Here is a 10,706-nt window from a genome sequence, read left to right as displayed (position 1 = left end):
GGACAGTCAATTAGGCGGAGGGATCTGACAGAGCCCTTACTGTCGTTTTAAGTTTATCCCACACCCCCATTTTTGGACACCCTCCTCACTCATTTCATCTACACAGGTTAGATAATTGCCCTCAGTAAACACATTAATGTATATTTAACGTGGCGGTTGAAAAGGTGGGATTTAATTGTTTTATGCTAAGTGTTTTATGTATGCTGAGGGTGTTTGGTGTGTTTTTAAACTGGGTATCCTTGCTAACCCTTGAAGTTAAAGGAATAAAAGTAGTTCCACTTTGAGAAACGTCCAAGTTAGGAGGGCGTTAACATTAATGGTGCTTTAAAAAATGCTATAAGTGTTTCCTTTATGCACTAAGAGTAATGTTTGATCACTGTTTACACTGATAAAACACTCTGCATACAAGCTTGTATACAGGCTTTGTTACTAGCTGGGTGATGCCAGCTAGCATGCTATTAACTGTCTCAGAAAACTGCAAAGAAACTACGTTTTTGTAATATTTTTCTGTAATATTTTTGTGTTCGTATGGTCTGCATTAGTGATCATGTCAGTGTTTCTGACTGTGCTTTTAGATTGACCTACACATGACACAGAGGTGGCATGTGAGCCTGTGTTGAGCTGTCCAGGGCTGACAGAACAAACGCAGTCTGGGCTCAGTGAAGAGACAAGTGGCCTTTAGCCAGTCTTCTTTCCTTCCCAGTTTGACAGCCAGATGAGTCACATTAGAGCTGAAGGACGACGCTCTGATATTGGAGACATAGAGACAAGAACATTCTGTTCTGTTTTCAATGATATAGGCTACCTTTTTTTTTTTAACAATAACAGAAATAGCAAGAAATGCACCCCTTCATGCTGAAGACACGAACGCTTTTAATATTTCACAGGGCTTTTCATATTAAGAGGACATCCTCCATCTGCTCCAAAAAGTCAATTCTGCTCTTATTTTACTTGATTCAGCAACAAACAAGCGCACAATGCAAAGTAAGAAAATTACGATATGGTGCTAAGAGGCCACTGCATTACTCTGAGAGGTATAATCCCTTCACATTTAGCGTCACACATGCATATGCATTTGTTTTTGCTCGAGTGTGTAATTAATTATTATCAAAGGCAAGGGAGCCCTTTATCCCTCTTACTTTGATCCATCTGCGCGAGAGCCTGACACGTGGAGCTCACAGCATGCATTTTAAATTTTCTGCAGAGGGTGGAATATTTTTCTTTAAATTAAAGTTTGAGCACATTTAAACTGTTATTTTTGATCACTCCTTATTGTATGAGTTGTAATAGAGTCATGTGGGGACGTAAAATCAATTTCGTCTGCTTCAACTTTAATGAGGTATTTAATACCAAGGCACCTTCTGTCATCTCCTGGTGTCAGTAATACTGGAAAATGATTTATTTGCTGTTAAGACATTTGGGACATCCACAGCTTAAAGCCCTTTTCCCTCGAAATATGAGCATGAGCAGACAGCACCATTTAAGGAGCTTAGATATAATTTTGCCGCTACAAAAGAAAACCAGTTAACCTTAGAGGTCTTTGAGAAACCCTGCCATTTTCACAATGCACCAGCTGGTCGAAAGAGGCTCATATAGCTATTTATTCTTGCTCTTGGCTGATGGTGCCTTCTGGTCTGTAAGCTTGGCTCACAAGCCCCGAGAACCGAGGGTGAAATTGAAGCTGATGTATGCAGACGTGAGCCTCTAAGATGGACACAACACCTGCCTGGTAGCTGTGAGATCAGCACCTCTCTAGCACTAACTGCCTCAGACAGCCCCAGCTAGAGATGAGGAGAAAATGCCTGTGTGTGCTTGTGTGCTTGTGTCTGTGCGCGCGTTTGAGATGATGGGCCCGTTAAATGTAAAATGAAGGGAGCGAACTGGGAGTGTGACTCAACCAGGGAGTGGATTTCAAAGCCAACAGCTTCCACAGAAGCGTCATGACATCCATTATTTATTCACTTCACTTTGACACATTCAGTTCCTTCTTTTTTACCTGCTGCTTTTAGAAAGGGAGCCTGTTTCTCCTTATGAGCAAACTATCATAATCAACAGAGATTGTAATGCACAATACTTGCTCTCAATGGGATAAATTTAATTATGTTCAGACCATTAATTATATTTAAATGCTTGCTTTTTTGTAGTTACCTTCAAAAGAAAATTACCTTTACGCCTTTCTTATGTGGATAGATATTTATGAAGGAAAAAGTACAGCAATTTGCACAACTGCCAGGTAAATTGCTTTCACATTTTCATTTTTAAAAGAATAAGCACAAAAAGACAGTAGTTCCATCTCACTTTGATTGATTTGTCCTGACTCCATCTCATATTCTAGTTCCACCTACTCATTGATACTGTGCCAGTAAAGTTGAAACAATCAATAAAACTGAATATTGTACATCAGCTGTTGTACAGGAACAGGAAATTCCTAAATGTAAGTTCCCCAGCTTTCCTTTCTGTTACAGAAATATAACGCATCAGTGCCAGGCACTTTACCAACATTCAAATATGGTGTTACATCACTTTTAGATAACTCCTGAGTCACTACAAGTATATATAATCTCTAAAGGTAATCAGCCAGTGATACATTTAAGCAAAGTGGCTTTGTTAGCGTGCTCCTCAGCGCAGCCTTTTCCACAGGTTCCTCCCAGCCGTGTCAATCAGATCAAACAGATTCAAGACAGCTGTCTGCCCTCTTAGTTCTTATCTTGCTTCTGCTGTGTGGTGTTTAGGTCTTTATCTTTGCCAGCCATAAAAGAATAGCATTATTGTTTTCCAGTTGTGTCTGCGTGTGCGTCATCAAGGCAAAAATAAAAAAATCCTGGTAAATGTGGCTTTGAAGCTTTTGTCAGGTGTTTAAATCTCTAGGTTGACTGATTTTGTCAATGTAATAACATCACAATCAAAGGACTGTGTTTAGTTTTTCACTGGATGAAAAACGTGCCTTTATTTTACATATTAGAATGACAGTCCATGTGTCTGACCATCCTTGGTGGTTATTGCCATTTTGACTTTTTTGTCCATGGAAATCACCTTAGTCCATTATCCCCTGGCTTCTTGAACTCTATTGCAGCTCATGCTGCTAGTTTAAAAAGGATGAGGAAATGACAGTGGGTGTGTGATAAATGGGGGTTTTCCACTCTTTCTTCAATGCTCTGTTTACCAGGCTTCATAACAATATTTCTTTTTACTCTAGATTGTGCGGAGCTCCCAAGGTGTTGAGCACTTCATGAATATTAAACACATGCTTTGGGAGCTACGTAACATCATCTTTAATACGATGAGGATTTAAAATGTGGGTGCATTTGCAGACACGCTCAATCATTTTTGTTTATCCGAGCACTTTTGGATTCTTTACACTATCCCCGGGGATTTAACGCTGCGGCATGTATATTTAAATCCTGAGGCATCTCTTGCTCTCTCTCACAGTTTTTGAGTGTCTGAGCTTTTCAGCATGTGGATGGTGAAGGTATTGCTTTTAAAAGCGAGACAATTTTGTGAGTCAAATGTTGCCGTACCCTTGTGAAGACGTGCAGGGCTTACACAGAGAGAAAACTCTACCTCTTGGGGGTCGAATGGAGGAGAAAACTGATGTGAGCAAAAAAAGTTAAATCTCTCAACCCTCAGTAATTACTGGACATTCAAAGTACACATTACAGGTTCATTTCGATCGCTCTTAAATATAACATTCCTTTACTAATCCCTTCCCTGGTTCAGTGGATTCAGTGCAAAATATTTGTTCAAGAATTTAAAAATTAAATGGAACGCTGAATTTGTTTTGTGGTTGAATAATCACGTTTCACAGCTGCCGAGCTATCAGACTGGAAACTGTCGAACCCATCCTTTGTAGCACCAACCTTTCTCATTTGTCTCGACAAGACCCTTCACAAACATTACAGCATGACACTAGTTTTCAATAGACGGAAAGTGTTTTCACACTCTACAGAATTCATCACCAGTCAAGCACACTGTTGCACAGCCTCTTTTCCTCTGTCTCTACCTGTCATCTCACTGAATGTTCAGGAAAAATTATATGATGGCAAGAACCCCGGCACCATTTCCTGGTTCACTGGATATGGCTTTGCGCTCCAGTAAATCTTTACTGTTCATTTCTGGTACAATTTTAACTGGCTGTCGAAGAGAAGCCTCAGCTAGTATCCCGGCAGGTGCAGGTGCAGAACATTAACCACCTCTGTCTTTACCGCCTTCCTCCTGAGGCTAATGTGGCTTGACAGAAATAGGCATAGGCAAAGCTATAGGTTTGGTAGTGATGAATGTTGTGCATAATATACGTTACAGTATATGAGGATGAGCATCAGTTGTAATTAGACTAAAAACATTAATGTTTCATGACATAAAAAGAATCAATAATCGAAAATTATTTCCTGCGTAATAAATGCCCTTTATAAGCAAATGACTCTTCAGCCAACAGCTTTGTAATCACTGGATATAAATGCCACTTCTGTGGACTCACAATGACTGGCAGTCTATGGGGAGTTGGACAAGCAAGATCTATTCTCCCTATTAAACCATGCAGTGTTAATACACCCTCATTAAAGCAAGGTTTTTGCACAGGAGGTGATGCAATAGTCTGCGCTCCTGCTCTCAGCAGCACTTGGCATTTCAGCACAGTGGGCAGAGATTGTAGTCAACTGCTTTTTAATCTTCTACCAATTTTCATCAGTACTGCAGGGTCTGGTTTTCCAGAGTTCACAATAGCCTGCCACCTGCCAGCTAAGTGACCCGTGTTTTGACAGGCAAGCAAAAGCAACACGAACTAGACATGTGACCACATATCTGAGACATTTTAGGCCCCTAGCGTCGTCTTATGAATTCATTAACTCATCAGCTTAGCTCTAAGTTTCAATTTCACTTTCACTTTCAACAAGTTCCTGCAGGGTACCCCTTCTGAAGAGACAACATGATAAAGACAGTTATCTAGAAGGCAGTGATTTGTTTTGGCAGCTGCTGTACATCTTTTAAGGAGCGTGTCACTATTTGAAACCAACAGGGAGCCCTGTTGTCGCTTGTATTTATTATGCGCCTTCATATTTCAAGAAAAAAAATGAAATAATACATTTCCGAAACAAAGCTTGTACTTGGAAATTTCCCCAGGGAGTCATGCTTCTTGTCCTGCTCAGCTGGCAAACATTACTACAGCACTGCAAGGGGGAGAATTTTGATAACATTTTATCACGTTGACATGTTGAATAGCCTGAGCATTTGGCACATATAGAGTCCCTTACAGCCCATTGTACATCAGATTCAATCATTCTGTTTAAATCATGTGAACATATGCTCCCTCAGATCACAGAGATCCTGTTTCCCTCGCTTAGATTAATCCCCAGCCGACCTGACCGTAAGGACGTTCACAGACATGAAACCAGACACCGTGATAACTCTGTTTGCCGTCATACGTTATCGAGATGGGTAAATGTTTTAGTAATGTTAATACATCTACCTGCTCGTGAAAAAGTGAACTTACAAGTGTACGGCACATGAAGAAAGAGATGAAAGATGCGCTTAATAATTCCTGAGGTGTTGCAGAATGTTGTTTTCTGACGAGACTCACCCCGTGTTCATCAGCATTCCCAAAGACAGAGCGCACATTCAGGGTACATTATGCAGAGTCAATCAATTTTGCATTTTCTTGTGTGCGCATACCTACTTAATTCCTACTCTCTGCCCTGTTGTCATGACAACATTATTATACATTGTCATCGCCTTCAAAAGGAGATGAGAGGTTCATCATTAAGCATTCACAGTCTCTGAAATGCAAGAGCTATGTAGCTTAAGAGCATGTGAGAACATTGTAGATCACAGTGTGTTTAATAGGTTGTCTTCTTTGGCTTGAACACATTCCCTTTTATTTTTATGAGAATCAAGCATAAAAACAAAGAGCATACTTTTGATTTTTCCACAAGTGTCTAAAAAATCACAAGCAAAAGCCTGACACAAACATCCAGAGGACAAGCTTCTGTTCCAGTGGACTGGCTTACCATCAGTCTTCTAACAGATGGATTTTTATTACAGTTTCATGTGCCGAGGGACCATGCTCACCCAATAAACTGGCATGTGCTCCAAAGCACCCCTCTAGCGAATTCATGCGTCTTACGAACAACAAGGGTTCTGGTGTAGTGTGCCAGAGCTGTAAAAAATCAGCTGAACAGCAGCACTGGGAAGGCATCAGTATGGCTCCAACTTTATTGTGAGGATAAAAGGCAGAAGAGGCAGCGGTTGTTCTGTCCAAGAATGAAAGATGACAGTTTTGTACTTTCTGTTAGAAGTGTCTGAAATGCAAATAACCCCCAATTTTACCACATAGTCACCAGAAAAAGGTGTGTCCTGTTTTATTGATGTGGATGTTTTTTTTAAATATTTGTATTCATTGTACATTCAGAGACAGTGATATCACACCTTCACAACAGATAGATAGATATATAGATGTTTGTTGTGTTAGTGTTCTTGTCTTTGTGCGAGAGCAGTGAATCCAGTCCTGCTGCTTTACTACTCACTGTTTCATGTTTCTGCCACATCTGGTGACCGTCCCCTTACAGGAGCCTGACAGTTGGCATTACTGCTTCTTTTCAGTTGGATTTGCCTTTGCTCTTTGGGATGAAAGCAGCAGATTACTGATTGCATTTACAGAAAGGTTTGGGCTTTGTTCATATATAGCAACAAACTGTATGCATGCAACATTGTGCATTGGGGAAATATTAATTATTTACTGTAAGATGTGCAACTTGTTACACACTCAGCTCATTTCAAGCATGCATTGATTGTTGAAATAAAAATGAGAAAAAAGGAAAAGAGAGAAGCAATGCTTGTTTTAAGAGGTAGTCACAGTGTCTGAGTACAATTACAATAAATGGTACAACTCTGCTAAGTGGAACCACTGGAACTATACAGAGGGGGAGCACAAATTTGTTTTAATATATACACAAAGTGGGATTTGTTAATATCTAAGTTGGATTTTCTAAATTCAAACTAGAGTGAAAAAACATAGTTACTTATTGTGTATAATAGTTCATTTATTATTTTTCATCCCATCCATCAACAGCTCCTTATCCAGGGCCAGGTTATGGGGGCAGCAGCCTAAGCAGAGATGCCCAGACCTCCCTGTCCCCAGCCACTTCATCCAACTCATCTCTTTATGCACTGAAGCATTCCCAAGCCAGCTGGGAAATTCATTCTCTCCATCATGTCCTGGATCTACTTCAGAGCCCCCTCCTACTTTGGTGTGGAGTACCAGCTCTACTCTGAGTCCCTCCCAAATTACTGAACTCCTCACCCCATCACTGAGGGAGAGCCCAGTCACCATTCAAAGAAATTCATTTTACCTGTTCATATCCGCGATAGTATTCTTCCTGTCACTACCCAGGCCGCCACTGAATGAGGCTAACAGAACTACATCATCTGCAAAAAGCAGAGACAAGACCCTGATACCACCAAAGTAGAGGCCATTGATTTGGTTTTATGTAGAAATTTATGATGATGCCTGAATTAGTGATTGGTGATGCAAGTCATCACCATGTAGTGACTGCTCAGCACCTCCCTTTACCTGCGCATCCAAGACATGTGACCACAGATCTGATAAAACAATAACAAAATCAATCATCAACCTGCCATTTAGCGTATTGTGATCCCACGTACACTTATGAGCACCGTTATGCTTGAACACTGTGGTTGTTATGGACAAGTCTTGATTGGCACTTCAGCTGTCTCTTCCATGGACTAAGGCCCTTGAGGTGGTCTCCCTCGACCTCCCTCCCCAGGCCTGGAGCAGGTAAACCTGTCCAAGGTTCATGTCGGGGGAATTATTTTTATTTTATTTACCACAGTAGAATTTTAATCATGTTAATCACTTTCTTTCTGTCTTGGCTTGTTCTTCTTGTTTTTTTGTCCTTTTTTTTGTTTAGTTTTTTTCAACCCCTGTGATTGTGGCTCACGAGGTAGAGCATGTTGTCTCTTAATCAGGTTAGTGGTTAAATTCCCTTGGCTCCTCCAAGCTGCATGTTGATGAAATGAGTAGGCATGATACTTAGAAAGCCACGTAGAACAAAGCACTGTGTGAATGTGTGAATGCTGGCTCGCAGTAAAGAGCACTCAGAGTAGAAAAATGCCATTTTACTCGCCTGTTTTACTTTTCTTTCCTTTCCCCACAGAGCTTGTTCCCTTCTTATATTGGATCATTGTTGGGCTTTGGTATGGATTTACCTGCACAGACTTTATAGTGATCTTGTGTTCGGCTTTCTCCCCTACAAGTCTTTGTTCTTTCTAACTTTAATTAAAGTTCTCCCTTTTTGCCCTAGTCCTGCATATGGCTCTTTAATCTAAACTCTAACATTTCTTAAGCGAACTTTCATAAGGCTCTGTCTGTCTCGATGTCAACTAAACTGTGCCCAGGGGAAGTTATTAGCCATATAACTAAAATATTTCTGACCCTGCTTTTATCATCGTTCTTCACACTAATGGATACTGACCAAAATCTTGGTCATTTCTCTGACATTCAGCTATTTGCTGTATAAAAAGTAATGAGTATCATGAATAATCAAAGTTATGCATTAATAAACTGAAATTCATAAAGGTCTTTTTACTGAGCTTTCTCGCTTGTGTTATATGGTTTATCAGCTCAAAAACTGCTTTTTTTAACCATAGCAATACTTTGTACCATGTAATTTTTTTAATTTAATTAATGTAATTTGTAATAGAGGACTGGAAAAATCCCTCAAGACAGAAAAAGTGCATACTTACATTTACTTATGAGTACTTTGTTTTTCTTTGACTATATTACTCATAATAAATATAGGATTCATTTAAAAATATGAAAAGATTTGAGTAAAAAATACAAAACAAGTGAGAATGAAATAGTTTAGTTAACTGAAAGTAAAATTAAAAAAAGCTTGTCAATATCATAATAATAAACTCTCTCGTGTCATGTCATGTGGATTGTGCACATATCTTCAAGGTACTAAAAACATTAAATCATTTACGTGCTCAATGAGACTGTGTAGCTCAGCATTAAAACTCTGAGGATTCTTGCTCAAGCAAAATCTTTTCTGCTTGACAGATTTGCTCTTGCTTTTCCTGTCCTCTTGTGCTTAATTTATGTCCTTTTTATGCGTGAATCGTACAACCTGTGAGTTATGGACGCCTCCGTGCAGTGTTTGCATTGGAAATGTGCTCTAGGCAACCATAAAAATGTCAGCACTGTGACAACACCATTAGCACAGATGTAGAGTGTTAAAAGGTAAAACAAAGGTGATAATTTCAGAAGTTCTGCTGCTCTGCCGGCACTCTGATTAGCTTTCGCTTCCAGGTATGTAATGGCCTGCCAGTGCCGGTAATCCATTGCACAGCATCCTCCATTAACCCAGAAGGAATGTTTGGACTAAACATAGACACACTCACCTGTCACTTAATTAGTTACACTTTGCTAGTACACACGTTGGCTTTTTTGCCTTCAGAACTGTCTTAAATCTTTCATTCAACAAGGTGCTGGTCCATAGTTACGTGAAACTGTCACGCAATTACTGCAGATTTGTCAGACGCACTTCCATAATCAATGAGCAAATCTTCACTTTACTACATCTTTACTAAGGTGCTCTATTGGATTAAGATCTGCTGACTGTGGGGGACATTTGAGTGCAAAGAACACAAATGTCCAGAGGTGGGACCAAGTCATTGTTTTGCAAGTCTCAAGTAAGTCTCAAGTCTTTATCCTCAAGTCTCAAGTCAAGTCTCAAGTAATGTCAGGCAAGTCAGAGTCGAGTCTCAAGTCACTGGTGTAAAAGTCCGAGTCAAGTCACAAGTCTGAAACTTTGAATTTCAAGTCCTTTCGAGTCTTTAAAAAAAAAAAACGAAAAAAAGCATGTTGCAGTTATGCTAAATGTAAATATTAGACCATGTAATTTTAAAATCTGTGTTTTTCTCAACACATGACAAAATAGTGAACTTAGAAAATATACACAAATTGTGAAATTGCACCTCTTTAAAATGCAGCTCAATTAAACCTAGCTCCAAGAATAATTTTCACCGACAGTTCTGAGATAAGCTGCATGTTATTCTTGGATGCGGTTGTAGGACCGGCTTTAAAATCGCATGACAAAAATATCATACACATTAAAAAAAACTGCATCACCAACGTAGCCTGGACAACATTTGCTAGTTAGATGAAGTCAGCTATCTCATCGTAGCATATTTATATGCATATTTATAATCATACGGTTCTTGGAGTGAGTGCATACACTCATGAAGTTTAGTAACTTCAGGTCACTGCAACAAGCCCAGGTACAGTTTACCGACGGATGGGTACAGGACCATCGTACGTATCATAAGTTTACCAGTCTCACAAATCGTCTTCATAAATACACATTCGTTAACCGTTTATTAATATAACCTTTGAGCTCAACGGTAATTAATTAGTAGTGGAAATAATTTCTGGTACGCGTTACAGAAATGTAGCAGTGACAATAATACTGTATGCTGTAATCGTACTGGGCAATTAGTGATACAAAAAACCTGTTTTATCCTGTGAATAAAAGTATATGTTTTTGTCAATGTACCATAATAACAGAAGCGAAACGCAATATTGTGTCAGGACAATTCACTATTTATGCACAATAAACAAAGGAGCATAGCGCGACAATTTCTGTTCAGCGCCAGACTTGCTTGTAACCTATATCACCAATTATGTTATGAAAATG

General features: G+C 39.5%; 1 long non-coding RNA gene across 2 annotated transcripts; it reads left to right on the top strand.

Annotated features, from left to right (window-relative positions):
* Positions 1-24: 24 nt before the first annotated feature.
* On the top strand, positions 25-8,761 carry LOC106633119. 2 transcript variants are annotated; one of them, XR_001336163.2, is made up of 3 exons: positions 25-106; positions 7,061-7,786; positions 7,920-8,761. It is a non-coding gene; the product is annotated as an uncharacterized LOC106633119 (long non-coding RNA). The 2 variants fall into 2 exon arrangements; XR_006054244.1 differs by having other exon boundaries at positions 7,061-7,977; positions 8,166-8,761.
* Positions 8,762-10,706: the final 1,945 nt, after the last annotated feature.

This window comes from Haplochromis burtoni, unplaced genomic scaffold (assembly GCF_018398535.1).
Source record: "Haplochromis burtoni strain Fernald_Lab_line unplaced genomic scaffold, NCSU_Asbu1 Contig_32, whole genome shotgun sequence".
In the NCBI taxonomy this organism is placed as follows: domain Eukaryota; kingdom Metazoa; phylum Chordata; class Actinopteri; order Cichliformes; family Cichlidae; genus Haplochromis; species Haplochromis burtoni.
Note: the sequence above shows the minus strand (reverse complement) of the source record. Positions and strands in the feature narration are given on the sequence as shown.